Below are 17500 nucleotides of genomic sequence, written 5' to 3' on the forward strand. Positions count from 1 at the left end.
TCCTATCTAAATTACGGTTTTTTTTTCTTTTTTAAACATTAGTTCAAGATACTTTTAGGCAGATAGTTTAGAAAATAGAAATGAAAGAAAATATATTTGTAATAATCGAAAAAAGGTATATGAATTGAAATAATCAACATATAACGAAAGATCGTGAAATCACTTGCACACCAATCAAACTGTAAAGAACCTTGATAACTCCAGCAATTTCATTTAAAATAGTGAATTCATTGATAAGATATCGGAGATAGAAATAAAGATAAGACATTTGCCCTTCACAAAAGCCTTCACGAATCGAGGTTTAAAATATAGGGTTGCAGTGGCCTGTTGATAACGTCCTTGTCTGGTGATCGCCAGACTGGGGTTCGAGTCCCGCTCAAACTCGTTAGTTCCTTTGGTCGCTGCAAAGTCACCATCCTTGTGAGGTAAGGATGGTGGGGTTTGGCGAGCCTAAAGGTCTACATGCTGAATCATCAGCAGCCATTGCCTGGCTATCCCTGGTCATAGCTTGTGTGGAGAGGGGGTGAACTTAGGATTATGGTGGCCTGTTGATAAGGTCCTCGATGTGATCGCGAGACTGGGATTCAAATCCTACTGAAGCTCGTTAGTTCCTTCGGTCGCTGCAAACTCACCATCCATGTGAGGTAAGGATTAGGGTTTGGGGGAGCCTATAGGGCTACCTGTTGAGTTATCAGGAGCCATTGCCTGGCTCTCCCTGATCCTTCCTTGGATGGAGAGGAGGCTTGGGCGCTAATCATGTGTATAAATGGTCAGCCTCAAGGGCATGGGCAATGTCACTGTCCCTTGTCTCTGCCATTAACGCTGATCATATATATATATATATATATATATATATATATATATATATATATATATATATATATATATGGCCAATCTCTAGGGCATTGTCCTGCTTGCTATGATAATGTCACCGTCCCTTGCCTCTGCCATTCATGAGCGACCTTTAAACATTTAAACATGTGTCACGAACTGTGGCAGATGGTGTATCATAACCATCTGAGGGAGCGAAGAGGAGAGTCCAGCTATATACAATTCCAGCTGCGTGAACTCAAACAGTAATTTGTCACCTTCCTCATTACTGTAATGCTGAGATTATTTGCTAATGGATTTGGCTTAGATGCAAGAGTAGATAAGATTGAGTCAGGCTTACGTAAGCAGAAAAGAGAGAGAGAGAGAGAGAGAGAGAGAGAGAGAGAGAGAGAGAAAGAGAGAGAGAGAGAGAGAGAGACCATGATGATACTGAACTTGTCTAATCTCTCATTATCCATGTTGCTTTTGATATAATAACTATTGCTATTTGATTTAAGGGTTAATAAGCAAAGCTTTTTATAGCATATCGGTCACCTACACTGTTAAAAACAATGGTAATTTCAATCGGAAATATTCTGTTCTCAGCCATATTTCAGAAATACTGTTAATTAAGTTAGGTTAGGTTAGGTGAACAGAATTGTTTCGCATTTTAACCGAACAAACAAAAGTTCGGGAATTTAGATAGGTTAGGTTAACGGAACTGTATCGCAGTTTAACCTAACAACCCAAAGCATGGGAATTAATTTAGGTTAGGTTAAAAGAATTGGTTCACAGGTTAACCTAACACACTAATGCCCGGGAATTAAGTTAGGTTAGGTTTAAAGAATTGTTTCGCAGTTTAAGCCAATAAAATAAAGCCCGGGAATTAGTTCAGGTTAAATTAACGGGAATGTTTCGCAGTCTAACCGAAGAAACAAAAGCCCGGGAATTAAGTTAGTTTAGGTTAGGTTAACAAGATTGCTTCGCAGTCTAACCAAAGAAACGAAAGCCAATTAAGTTAGGTTAGGATAGGTTTATGGGATTGTTTCGCAGTCTAACCGAACTAATGATAGCCCGGGAATTAAGTTAGGTTAGGTTAGGTTACTGGAATTGTATCGCAGTCTAACCGAACTAACGATAGCCTGGGAATTAAGTTAGGTTAGGTTAGGTTAATGGAATTGTTTCGCAGTCTAACCGAACTAACGATAGTCCGGGAATTAAGTTAGGTTAGGTTAGGTTAATGGGATTATTTTGCAGTCTAACCGAACTAACGATAGACCGGGAATTAAGTTAGGTTTGGTTAGGTTAACAAGATTGTTTCGCAGTCTACCCAAAGAAACGAAAGCCCGGGAATTAAGTTAGGTTAGGTTAGGTTAATGGGATTGTCTCGCAGTCTAACCGGAGAAACTAAAGCCCTGGAATTAAGTTAGTTCAGGTTAGATAAATGGGATTGTTTCGCAGTCTAACCGAAGATACGAAAGCCCGGGAATTAAGTTAGGTTAGCTTAGGTTGATGGGATTGTTTCGCCGTCTAACCGGAGAAACGAAAGCCCGGGAATTAAGTTAGGTCAGGTTAGGTTAATGGGATTGTTTCGTAATCTAACCGAAGAAACAATAGCCCGGGAATTAAGTTAGGTTAGGTTTGGTTAATGTGATTGTTTCGCAGTCTAACCGGAGAAATGAAAGCCCTGGAATTAAGTTAGTTCAGGTTAGACAAATGGGATTGTTTCGTAGTCTAACCGAGGAAACGAAAGCCCGGGAATTAAGTTAGGTTAGTTTTGGTTAATGTGATTGTTTCGCCGTCTAACCGGAGAAACGAAAGCCCGGGAATTAAGTTAGGTCAGGTTAGGTTAATGGGATTGTTTCGTAGTCTAACCGAAGAAACAATAGCCCAGGAATTAAGTTAGGTTAGGTTTGGTTAATGTGATTGTTTTGCAGTCTAACCGGAGAAACGAAAGCCCTGGAATTAAGTTAGTTCAGGTTAGACAAATGGGATTGTTTCGCAGTCTAACCGAAGAAACGAAAGCCCGGGAATTAAGTTAGGTTAGCTTAGGTTGATGGGATTGTTTCGCTGTGTAACCGAATAAACGAAAGCCCTGGAATTAAGTACGTCCATAGTACTTTTATTCTGGCCTGCAAAAGTATATAACTGTTAATTTTGTATACTGCTAGTCAAATCTTGTTCTTTGATCAAGCTGCAAAACTAATTTTCCATTGTAATAAATTCAGTGTACTTTTACAAGTTAATAGACCCATTTACAATAAAAATAGTTAAAAAATAACACAAAAGAAAGGACTTTTATCTGATGTTAAAGTCATTTACAATAAAAATTGTTAAAAAAATAACACAAAAGAAAGGACTTTTATCTGATGTTAAAGTCACGGCAAAAAATCCCAACAGGGTAATGGTTTCAGACAAAAAAAATCATGAGATTTTTTATTCATTTCATTTTTACCAATAGAGTTTAAAAATTGCCATAAAGTTCCATATACAAAGAATGTTATATTTTTGTAGTCCATGTGCCAACAGACCTATTTTATACACGATATTTAAAAATCATACATCCAGTGTGTATTTTTTGCCTTCAAGATATTATTTATTTAAAATGGCACTTCCATCCTTCCACATCATTCTCAAAGGGATCTTTTTATCGTTCCATATACAAAAAAAAATATTTTTTAGTACATGTACCAACGAACGTATTTTATGCACGATATTTAAAGATCATAATCCAGTGAAATATTTTTGGCTTCAAGTGAATTGTTTTGTCTGAGAGACAGGTTTGTTCTTACCAATGGAGAACTGATCTTTAACACTTATATTTGCTTTCTTGTTTTCTTATTTTCTATTGTATTAAGAACACCCAGACTTGATTATGGCACATTGATCATTCCCTCTCTCATTGCCATGCCATCATTGAAGGAAAACCTTTTTTGAAGAAATGAAAAAAAAATGCCAATCAATTATTAGGTAATTGCTATCTTGATGAAAAAAGCTAGTAAGATAAAATGACAAAAGGAGAACGTTTACTAACTTGAAATAGATATTCTATAATAATATGAAAAATGTATGAAGAATTTTTAGGACAAATTTGAAAGACAGCTATAAAACAGACTTAAATCAGAGTAAGAAGAATAATCGGTAAAATGTAACAAAGAAAAAAACTTGAAAAAGTTGAATAATGTCGAAATAATTTGTAGATAAAAATTCATGCCGTGAGTGAAAGTAACTTGCCACTTTGACTAACGATGAGTAAAGAAATGCAAAACTAAATAACCACCACACATACACACGGGAGAGAGAGAGAGAGAGAGAGAGAGAGAGAGAGAGAGAGAGAGAGAGAGAGAGAGAGAGAGAGAGAGAGAGAGAGAGAGAGAGATTTATTAAGTGTTTTCGTCTTGAAATGAACAAACAACAAACAGTCGATCACGAGGATGGGCAGACAAAAAACGAATCTCGAGAACCTGAACAAGGAAATTACATAGGAAATACGCACATCAGAGGGATAAAGGATCAGAAAAAACGATGATGTGATTAAAGAAGGGAGAAAGGAGAGAACCAGAGGAAGAAGGGGAAGGGTAGAGAGGAAAGGGAAAGACAAGAGGAGTAGGAAAGAAGTCAAGAAGAGGGTATGGAGGAACAGGAGTAAAAAGAGGAAGAAGAGGAATAGTAGAGAGGAAAGGAAAAGACAAGAGGAGTAGGTAAGAAGTCAAGAAGAGAGTATGAAGGAACAGGAGTAAAAAGAAGAAGAAGAGGAATAGTAGAGAGGAAAGGAAAAGACAAGAGGAGTAGGTAAGAAGTCAAGAAGAGAGTATGAAGGAACAGGAGTAAAAAGAGGAAGAACAGGAATAGTAGAGAGGAAAGGAAAAGACAAGAGGAGTAGGTAAGAAGTTAAGAATAGAGGATGGAGGAACAGGAGTAGACAGAGGAAGAAGAGGAAAGAGTAGAGGGGAAATGAAGAGACAAGAAAAGTTTCTGTATAAAAGGAGGAGTATGCAAGAAGATAAGAAGAAAAGATGGAAGAACATGAGTAGACAGAGGAAGAAAAGGAAAGAATAGAGAGGAAAGGAAGAGACAAGAAAAGTTCCTGTATAAAAGGAGAAGTATGCAAGACGGCAAGAAGAAAAGATGGAGGAACAGGAGTAGACAAAGGAAGAAGAGGAAAGAGTTGAGAGGAAAGGAAGAGACAAGAAAAGTTTCTGTATGAAAGGAGGAGTAAGCAAGACAAGATGGAGTAACAGGAGTAGACAGAGGAAGAAGAGGAAAGAGTTGAGAGGAAAGGAAAAGACGAAAAATTGCAGTATGAAAGGAGGAATATAGAGGGATAGGAGTAGCCAAAGGAGTTCAAGGCACCACCACCATCTGCAGGAGTAGCAAAGGAGTCGGTAATCAGACAAGTTTCCTTCATTACTCCCATCACGTAGGCGGCCCTGCCGGTGGCTGTCAGGGCGTCTTACCCCCTGATAAACGACCGCTCGTCTGCTCAACGCAAGAACGCTGAAGAACTTTTCGGTTTCTTTCGTCTAGATCCCCAATCGATAAGTGGGAGAGGGGGGGGGTGTTAAAACCAAACACCCTTTCCATCTTACACAAAAATTCGTATTTATTTTTTTTTTCGTATTTTTTTTCAATTTATATTTTATATTTCAGAGAGGCGGTGTTTTGGAAACCGAAAACCCTTTCCATCTTACACAAAAAAAACTCTTATTTTTTTTTTTTTTTTGCTTTATTTTTATTATTTTCCCTTTTTTTCAATTCATATTTTTTATCTCAGAGGTCGGTGTTTTTATAAACAAACACCCAAACACCCTTTCCATCTTGCACAAAAACTGTCCTTTCATAATTTTTTACTTTCAGTTTCTTTTTATTCAATTCATATTTTTTATTTCAGGGGGCGGTGTTTTAAAAACCAAACATCCTTTCGTTTTTTGTCATTTTCGTTTTTTTTTTTTAATCCATATTTTGTATTTAAAGTTGTGGTTTTTTTTGGATTTTAACTTGTTGTTATAACTGATTTTTCGTTCCTTGAAAACAAGAGAACAATTTGAATATATATATATATATATATATATATATATATATATATTATATATATATATATATATATATATATATATATATATATATATATGTATATATATATACTGTATGTATATGTATATGTATATATATAGATAGATATATAATATATATATATATATATATATATACATATATATATATATATATATATATATATATATATATATATATAAAGTATCTTCTCTCAGAAAATAGAAAATATGCATATAACTATTTCTTGATTGAAACTATATTCTTTATACTATTTTTACCTTAGAAATAACAAGAATCCTCCATTAAAGACTTTTTGAAAGATTAGTCTATCGATGACATTCTTTCCGTTACTTATGATCATGAAGAATCACAATATATTCAGCTTCCCAAATATTGATAATAAACAGGATAATTGCTACTTAAATTTTATATATATGAATTATGTGTAACAGCATACACGCACAGAAGAATACACACACACACACATATATATATTTATATATATATATATATATATATATATATATATATATATATAAATATATATATATACATACATAGATAGACAGATAGATAGATAGATCTTTATTGACCACAAATTCTACATTAAAAATTATATATAATATACATATATATATATATATATATATATATATATATATATACATAGATAGATAGACAGATAGATAGATAGATCTTTATTGACCACAAATTCTACATTAAAAATTATATATATAATATATATATATATATATATATATATATTAACATGAATCTATTATACATATCAGGATATTTACATTATTTTATACTCAATATAGTACATAGAATTACATGCATATATATACACACACACACACACATATATATATATATATATATATATATATATATATATATATATATATATATATATATATATACATATATATGTGTGTATATATGTCTGTGTATGTGTGTGTGTTGTTGTGAGCGTGTTTATCTGTGTGAGGAGGGGTGTATATATAATAGTAACTTTATGGAGAGTAAAGAATTGTATAATATATCAGTAAAAGCAGAGACAACGATTAATATAAAACGGGATCTCAGAACAAAAGGTGCAAATAGGGATATGATGTTGAACCTGAATGCAGTCGAGAGTGAATGGACAGATTCTTTTTATTTGTTAACTGAGGAAGATAAAGGAGAGCTAGAGTTGAGTGATGTAAGCCCTTGAAAAGTTATGGTAAGGGAGACAAAGAGTGTAGGAGTTATTGTCGAAAATAGATTCAAACAATTAAGTGGATGAAGAAAGTAGAGCTTGGGAGTCGATAAGATACAACAGTATGGTGTTGATAGAGGGACTAAGTGGCTGACCAGGGTTTGTAAAGTACGTTTGGCTGATGGAAAGATTCAAAAAGAATGGGTGAGATAGATATTATTTTGGAATACTCAATTCATTGAAGGGTTAATGTAAAGCAGATGGGTAGGAGTTATTACCAAAAATACATTCAAACAATTAATTGGATGAAGAAAGTGAAGAGCTCGAGAATCGATGAGATGTAACATATGGTGTTGATAGTGGGACCAAGGGACTGACCAGGGTTTGTAAAGTACCTTTAGCTGATGGAAAGATTCCAAAAGAATGGGTGAGATGAATATTAGTTCAGAATGAAAGTGGAAGGTATCGATCATGGTTTTTATGATAGATATGAAGTATGCACTAAAGCATGTAGGGTAAAGTGTGATTGGCTTGGTGAGAAAGTTCATTTGAGACAATAAGTTAAATATCTTTGGCTGTTTATTTATTTTATGAAAAGAGTAATGTAAGAGGTCAGAAAAAGGTCGATGGATTTGGCTCTAAACTATTTAATTAGAAAATTAGTTGTGAATGAGATATGGAATGGTTTATGTTCACAGATAGTACTGTGCTGATTGAGGATAGCTATAGAATCTGGGAAAAGAATTCAAGAGTGTCCGTAAAAGGAGATAGTTTAGGTTAAATGTGAGAATGAGCAAGACAATGAGAGTGAATGGAAGGAAGGAAGAGAAAATAATATATAGTATTATGGATGGAGAAAAACCTTTCGTCATTTATTTTAGACAGTATAATAAACAGGGAATAGACATTTCAGCTGATAAGTGCTGTAGCCTCTGTACCATGGTCTTCCACTGTCTTGGGGTAGAGTTCTCTTGTTTGAGGGTACACTCGGACACACTATTCTATCTTATCTCTCTTCCTCTTTTGTTGATTTTTTTATAGTTTATACTGGAGATATTTATTTCAATGTTACTGTGTCTTTTCTTCACTGGGTTATGTTCCTTGTTGGAGCCCCTATATTTATAGTATCCCGCTTTTCCGATTAGGGTTGTAGCTTAGCAAGTAATAATAATAATAATAATAATAATAATAATAATAATAATAATAATAATAATAATAATAATAATTTAGAATCTAAATGGGTTAATTGACGTAGTGCTGAGCAAAATTTATCTCTTCTTGTTAGTGATACTATTTGCTTCGTAAATAAAATACTTTAAGGAAAAAATACTATATTTTTTAAGTTTTTTATTGGTCTAAAAAACATCAAATCGAATTGTCAGATATGTGAATAGAATAGATGGATGACAAGAGGGGGATTAAATATTTTTTGATAATACAACAAAATACAAGAATACAATAGAAAGTAGGGAATATTCATGAAATATAAATGGATAAGCTATTGAAATATGCATGGAGGGATGGCCAACCCACTTCTTATTATGAATAACTAGGTAGCAGGGTGGCCAAGGCACCAGACACCCATTGAGAAACTACCGGAGGAAAGTTAAGAAATACGGGATGCAAAAGAATGTAGTTGGATTTCATGGAAGATTCAAGATGTTCATATGAGCCAATATAAGAGTGTAAGAAGGGATTATTAATCCAACGCTCCCTATGTAAGTGAAGTATGGAAGATAAATGAGACAAGGGGAAAAAAATGAAGCTGTTGAAGCCTAGCGTCTGTGATGCTAGAAGAAATGATAGTATGAGAGATGATGTACGCAGGAGTGGTATAAGGCTTAGCATAGATGAAAGGATGGATATTATTATTATTATTATTATTATTATTATTATTATTATTATTATTATTATTATTACAATCCAAGCTACAACCCAAGTTGGAAAAGCAGGATGCTATAAGCCCAAAGGCTCCAACAGGGAATAATAGCTCAGTAAGACATTGAAACAAGGAAACAAACAAATTACAAAAGAAGCAATGAACAATTAAAACAAAATATCTTAAGATCAGCAACAATATTTAAAATAGATCTCCCCTGTATAAATTATAAAAACTTCAAAAAACGAAGTGGAAGAGAATTAACGAAATAGAATAGTATGCCTTAGTGTACCCTCAAGCAAGAGACTTCTAACCCAAGGCAGTGAAGACCATGGTACAGAGGCTATGGCACTACCCAAGACTGGAGAACAATGGTTTGATTTTGGAGTGCCCTTCTCTTGGAAGGTGGTTCAGTAGGATAGTGATAAGATTTAGAAATTATATGTTGAAGGATTTAGGAGGAATAGGAAGGGCTATAAACAATAGCATACATGGCATGAAACAGTTTTTGGAAAGTGAAAGTATTGGTGTAAAATAACTTCTTGAATGCATTCAAGATAGAGAAGACGCAAGTAATGTGCTTGGGTTGAATACGCTGCTGATGAACCTTCGTGGAAGGAATGCCATTTCCCTTGATAGGGAAAAGATTTATTAATTACCTCCGCTAATGAAGTTGGAAGGAGGTTATCTTTTGCCCCCTGTTTGTGTGCTTGTTAGTGAACACCTTCGGGGCCACAATTTTACCCGTAGAGTAATGAAACTTGCAGAGATTAACTATTATATAATAAAAAAAAATATGGAAATTATTAAAGTTTGGAAGATCAAGGTCAAAGGTCAAGGTCACGGTCTAGCAAAATGTCCAATTCACGTAATCAGCCATAAGTTTGGACATCGTTGTCACAGAGACTTCCAACTTAGTTCATATTTGAGTGTATGAAAATCCACGCCAATTAATACATGTTAAGGTCAGAGGTCAGGGTCAAGTTTGAGAAATTAGCTGCCGCTGCGGAGGTGTGCGCTCTACGGAGTGCCCGTCTAGCTTACGTAGAGTTGACATAAGTCTCGTTTTATATGTTAACCTCAAAGGTCAAGGTTGAGAAATAAGCTGCCGCGGTGGAGGTCTGCGCTCTACTGAGTGCCCCTCTAGGTTATGTAGAGTTGGCATAAGTCTCATTTTATAGTTTATATATGAATGATCTATTTTAACGTTGTTACTGATATTGAGATTTCTTTTTATTCGATGTTTATATATAGTTTATTTGCCATTCCTTATTTCCATTGTAGCATTTGGCTTTTCCAAATAGGGTTGAAGCTTGGGTAATAATAACAATATAGAACACGGAAAACTGAAAATCTGCTTGGTACAATGCACTGATTATATATGTATAAATGTTTCCAAGAGTTCTATTATAAAATTGTAATGTTTTCTGCTGATATTTTATACTCATTATGAATGTTGCATGAAACGTTCTAGCCAAAACATACTGCATTTTGTCATGATATTTATTCTTGGTACTGAATAATAGAACTAGTTTATGCAAGACAGAATTATAATGTTTTTGGTTTTTAGCTAAGTGAGGTTTTAATTCATACGAACACACACACACACACACACACACATATATATTATATATATATATATATATATATAAATATCTATATATATATGTATATATATAGATATGTATGTGTATATATATGTATATATATATATATATATATATATATATATATATATATGTGTGTGTGTGTGTGTATATATGTATATATATATATATATATGTATATATATATATATATATATATATATATATATATATATATATATATATATGTATGTGTATATATATGTATATATATACATATATGTGTGTGTGTATATATATATATATATATATATATATACGCATATATATATATATATATATATATATATATGCATATATATGTATATATATATATATATATGTGTGTGTGTGTGTGTGTTGTGTTTGTTTGTATAAATCTTCATAAAAAGCAGATAAAATTTGCAAATTTAAAAAAAAAATTAAATATATATAGCTGGTAAAAGTTATGTGTTTCAGGAAGAAGACACGAAGAAGCACAAAATTCTCTCTCTCTCTCTCTCTCTCTCTCTCTCTCTCTCTCTCTCTCTCTCTCTCTCTCTCTCTCTCTCTCAACAAGTCTTCTATCCCCTTTTAAGATGCGGGTTTGAGTAGCAGCATCAGCAGTGTTTCTCCCCCTCCCTACCCCTCCCCCCTCTACCAACTACCCCCTCCAACATTACCCCTCCTCCTACATCTTATCTCTCGTGTCATTTGCATCTCATGGTGGGGGTGGGGGTGGGGGGTGGGGGGGCTGGAAGAGGCGAAGAGAGAGCAGGTCTAAATTGGGTCATTTTACCAGCAGGGGCCTTCTTCTTCCCGAACGAGGGGCCAAATCAAATGCATAGTGACAAGGTCATTTTTCTTTTGTTTTCTCGCTCATGAATGGCTGGAGAATGCCCTAGAGACTGACCATATATATATTCATGGTGGGAGTGGGGCGGGAGTGGTGGGGGTGGGGGTGGGGGGGGGTGGGGGGCTGGAAGAGGCGAAGAGAGGGCAGGTCTAAATTGGGTCATTTTACCAGCAGGGGCCTTCTCCTTCCCGAACGAGGGGCCAAAACAAGTGCTTAGTAACAAGGTCATTTTTCTTTTCTTTTCTCGCTCATGAATGGCTGGAGAATGCCCTAGAGACTGACCATATATATATGATCAGCGCCCAAGCCCCCCTCTCCACCCAAGCTAGGACCAAAGAGGCTCAGTAAATAGCTGCTGATGACTCAGCAGATAGACCTGTAGGCTCACCCAAACCCCTCATCCTTAGCTCACAAGGATGGTGAGGTTACAACGACCAAAGAAACTAACGAGTTTGAGCGGGACTTGAACCCCAGTCTGGCAATCACCAGGCAAGGACGTTACCACATCGGCCACCACGACCAGAATCGGTGTTATAGAGGACTGTAGACACGGAAGTTGGAAGTAGGTTATGTTTTCGTGTTCGTGTGTGTGTGTTTGTTTGTGAACAGCTTCCGGGCCACAATTTTAATCGTAGAGTAATGAAAGTTGCAGGTAATAACTTTTATGTAGAAAGCTGGAAATGATTAAAATTTTGAAAAGTCAAGATCAAAGGTCAAGGTCACGGTCAAGCAAAATGTCTAATTCACGTAATCAACCATAAGTTTGGTCATCGTTGTCACAGAGACATTACACACACACACACACACACACACATACACACACATGAGGGAAAACATAACCTCTTTCCAACTTCGTGGGCGGAGGTAAAAAAAAAAGCACAAAGAAGGAGCATTATTGTTTTTAAGTTTCTTTTTCATGGACAAAGATGCTTACTGCCACATAAAACCTTTTTCCCAGAATCTTGTCCGGAAAAAATATATCAGAAAAGAGCATTCCCTTTTCATTCGGAAAATTCCATAGTTGTTATTATTATTATTATTATTATTATTATTATTATTATTATTATTATTTTCTTATTGTAAGAAGAATTCCAAAAGCCCATGCTTTAAGTGGATTATATTTTATCTTTATACACCATATGGTGGCCGATGGGATAACGTCCCTGAGTGGTGAACGCCAGAGTAGGGTTCGAGTACCGCTCAAACTCCTTAGTTTCTTTGGACGCTTCAACCTCACCATCCTTGTGAACTGAGGATGGGGGGTGGGGTTTGGGGGAGTCTATAGGTCTATCTGCTGAGTCATCAGCAGCCATTGCCTGGCCCTCCTTGGTCCTAGCTAGGGTGGAGAGGGGCTTAAGCGCCGATCATAATATATTGTCATTCTCTAAGGCATTGTCCTTTTTGGTAGGGTACTGTCACTGTCCCTTGTCTCTGCCATTCATGAGTGGCCTTTAAACCTTTAAACCGAAGGTTGTAGCTTTGCTACTACTACTACTACTACTACTACTACTATTTTTAATAATAATAATAATAATACTGCTACAAATATTACCACTACTACTACACTGTCTACTACTACTACTACTACTACTACTACTACTACTACTACTACTACTACTAATAATAATAATAATTATAATAATAATAATAATAATAATGATATATATATATATATATGTGTGTGTGTGTGTATATATATATATATAAGTATATATAGAAAACATACATACCGTAACTGTATACGAGAGTGTGTGATACACGTGCAGTACAAGATGCTAATATCTTCCCGTTGAGATACTACAGCTAGAGAGTTCTTGGGTCCTTTGATTGGCCAGACAGTAATACATTGGATACCTCTCTGGTTACGGCTCATTTTCCTTTTGTCTACATATACACCGAAAAGTGTGGTAAATTCTTTACACATTCTCCTTTCTTCTCATACTCATGATATCATTAAAATAACCAAAAAAAAAAAATACATTCTTCATTCAACGGGTTAACTACTGCATTGTCATTGTTCTGAGGTTACTTTCCACTTGGTAGAAGGGACTCTTTAGCTATGGTAATCAGCTTCTCTAGGAATAGGACACTCTAAAATCAAACCTTTGTTATCGAGCCTTGGGTAATGCCATAGCCTCTGCACCATTGTCTTCCATTGGCTTAGGTTAGAGTTCCCTTACTTGAGAGTACATTCAGACATTATTCTTTCTGTTTCCTTATTTCATTTCCTAACTGGGCTATATTCCCTGTTGGAGCCTTTGGGCTTATAGCATCATGATTTTCCAACTAGGGTTGAAGCTTAGGTAATAATAATAATAATAATAATAATAATAATAATAATAATAATAATAATAATAATAATAATAATGATAATAATAATAATAATTGACCTTGATCTGACTCGAACTCCTGTCCGGCAGATCATCAGGCAAGGACTTCTCAAATAGGCGACCACAATCTTTCTATATATGAATTGAGAGATATGTTAAATATCACCTATTATAAAGAAAAGACCTGAGCAAATTTTTGTTTGGTCCAAATAAAAAAAAGCGGGAAATTAATAATAACGAATGTGCGAACACACCATAAAGGTCACGGAAGAATTAACTCTAGAATTAAAGGTCTTTTAAGTGCAAATATTTATACGGCCAGAAAGACCTTGAAATTAATTATTTCGTTATTTCCTTTCCTCACTGGGCTATTTTTTCCCTGTTGTAACCCTTGGGCCTGCCTTCTAAACAAGAGTCCTAAACAATGTCTGCCGTAGACAATAGAGTACCGAGAGAGAGAGAGAGAGAGAGAGAGAGAGAGAGAGAGAGAGAGAGAGAGAGAGAGAGACTACATGTGATATTTACAATTTATTTGAGTCGTTAAATGTTACACATTTTTCAATGTTGATTTTTTTTCAAATCATATTACATATATTTTTATATCGATGAAAATCTTAAAGGAAATCATCATATTTGAACTGGTATAAACTTGCTGTTTATATAACCAAAAAAAATTATATTAGTCTTACTCAATTATTCTCTTTGCTGGTCTTTCTGGAAATATAAGAATCACCCGAATTGATTAGTTAACGTTTAAAGTAATTTGAAACTATTGGATATAAGGGTACACTCGGGCACACTGTTTTATCTAGTTCCTTTTCCCCTTGTTTTGTTAAAGATTTTATAGTTATATAGGAAATATTTATTTTAATGTTGTTACTATTCTTGAAATATTTCATTTTTCTTGTTTCCTTTCCTCACGGGGCTTATAGCATCCTGCTTTTCCAACTAGGGTTGTAGCTTAGCCTTTAATAATAATAATAATGATAATAATAATAATAATAATAATAATAATAATAATAATAATAATAATAATAATAATAATAATAATAATAATAATAATAAAACACTATTTCTTATGTTTGGTTTGATGGATATAGAATTAATTGATTTCAATATAAGGCAAGTTTTAATAGTGAAAATTTTACTAATTTACTACGAAAATTATATAAAATGAAATTGAAAAGTAAATCTAAATGTTTGACATAAATTAAGGGTAGAAATGGAAAAAGCTTTTGGTGTGATGGCATTAGAATTAACTTTATGATAGTATTACTGACAACTTTTAATAGTGAAATTTTACTATTTTACCACGAAAATTATATAAAATTAAAACAAGAATACAAATGTTTGACATCAAGGGAAAAAAACGTTACTAAATGTTTGACATCAATCAACAGCATAGGAAAAACGTTACTAAATGTTTGACATCAATCAACAGCATAGGAAAAACGTTACTAAATGTTTGACATCAATCAACAGCATAGGAAAAACGTTACTAAATGTTTGACATCAATCAACAGCATAGGAAAAACGTTACTAAATGTTTGACATCAATTAACAGCATAGAAAAAAACGTTACTAAAGTCAGCACTAAACAACTAAATAGACTTTGCTATTATATATTTAACATCAATTAACAGCATAGGAAAAACGTTACAAAATGTTTGACATCAATTAACATGAAACGTTACTAAATGTTTAACATCAATTAACAGCATAGGAAAAAAACCTTTTAAAGTCGGCACTAAACAAGTAAATAGACTTTGCTAATAAATGTTTGACATCAATTAAAGAAAAAACGTTACTAAACATTTGACATCAATTAACAGCATAGGAAAATACGTTTTAAAGTCAGCACTAAACAACAAAATAGACTTTGCTACTAAATGTTTGACATCAATTAAAGAAAAAACGTTACTAAACATTTGATATCAATTAACAGCATAGGAAAGGGCGTTTTAAAGTCGGCACTAAACAACTAAATAAACTTTGCTACTAAACGTTTGACATCAATTAACAACGTAGGAAAAAACGTTACTATAGTCAGCCCTAAACAAGTAAATAAACTTCGCTCTCCGGAAGTCCATTGATCGAAAAGGCTTCCATGACTCCGGCCATAAACGGAATTGAATCAAAACTAACTGTAGGCTGTATTTAACCAATCAATTCCACAGTAATTAAACACCACTCGGCTTAAGTGGCGACATTAGTCACAGATGGTCTGTCTGGTAATTAATGGCTTCCTATCACAGCTGTCGCTCTGGCCGTCTAACAAATGTATTACCTTTAATTTCCCCCTATCCTTTTTCCCTTCACACACCGGTGGAACCTCTTTTTCCCCCTTACACATTGGTGGAACCTCTTTTTTTTTCCCTCACGCTTTGGTGGAACCTCTTTATTTCCCTTACGCAATGGTGGAATATCTTTTTCCCCTTCACGCATTGGTGGAACCTCTTTTTCCCCCTCAAGCATTGGTGGAACCTCTTTTTCCCCCTCACGCATTGGTGGAAGCTCTTTTTTCCCCTCATGTATTGTTGGAACCTATTTTCCCTCACACCAGTGGAACCTCTTTGTTTTACTAACACATTGGTGAAACCTGTTTTTTCCCTCACACATTGGTGGAACCTCTTTTTTCACTCGCACAATGGTGGAACCTTTTTTTCCCCTCCACACTACGAATGAACCTCTTTTTCCCCTCATGCATTGGTGGAACCACTTTTTTCCACTCATGCATCGGTGAAACCACTTTTTTTCCCTTCATGCATTGGTGGAACCTCTTTTTTTTCTGGCATGAATTGGTGGAGCCTCTTTTTCCCCTCATGCATTGGTGGAACCTCTTTTCCCTCGCACCAGTAGAACCTCTTTTTTTTCCTCACACATTGGCGAAACCTCTTTTTTTCTCTCACACATTGGTGGAACCTCTCTTTCCACTCGCACAATAGTTGAACTTTTTTTTCCGCCTCACACATTAGTGGAACCTCTTTTTCCCCCTCACACACTAGTGAAACCTCTTTTTTTTTTCCCTCATACTTTGGGAACCTCTTTTTTTCCCACACATTGTTAGAACTTTTTTCCTCTCACATTGGTGGAACCTCTTTTTAACTCGTACATTGGTTCAACCTCGGTTTTCCCCTAACACTGGTAGAACCTCTTTTTTTCCCCTTACACCGGTGGAACCTCTTCTTCCCCTCACACATTGGTGGAAACCCCTTTTATCCCCTAACACACCGGTGGAACCTATTTTTCTCCTGAAACACCGGTGGAACCTCTCTTTTTCCCCTCGAACATCGGTGGAACCTGTTTATTCCCCTCATAGACCGCTGGAACCTTTGTTTATATTTACCTCCATATGGCCGAATCAACTGAAAATTTATTGATTGTGTTTACATCGAAAGATTTAATTACTGCTGTTAATACTGCTGTGCCAACTGTGTTCTTAGTAATACCATATCTGCCAACAGCTGCTACATCATTAGTGTTAATTGTAATAACAGTATTTGTGGTATTAGAAACAGTATCATTATAGTTTGAGAACAAAAGTAAGTGATATGGGAAAGAGAGGGACACAGACAAATGCAATGAAAGGTAGTGTTCTTTTATGCTTTTATAGAAAATATGGGATTTATAGACTTTGAGAAAGCTTATGATTCAGTCAAAAGTTCAGCAGTACTGAAATCCCTTCTAAGATATTATTGAATAATAACTGTATATAAATAACATACAAAATTGTGCTGTAGATTTTTTGATTGGTCACGTCGAGAT

The sequence above is a fragment of the Palaemon carinicauda genome, chromosome 8 (genome assembly GCF_036898095.1).
Source record: "Palaemon carinicauda isolate YSFRI2023 chromosome 8, ASM3689809v2, whole genome shotgun sequence".
Lineage (NCBI taxonomy): Eukaryota > Metazoa > Arthropoda > Malacostraca > Decapoda > Palaemonidae > Palaemon > Palaemon carinicauda.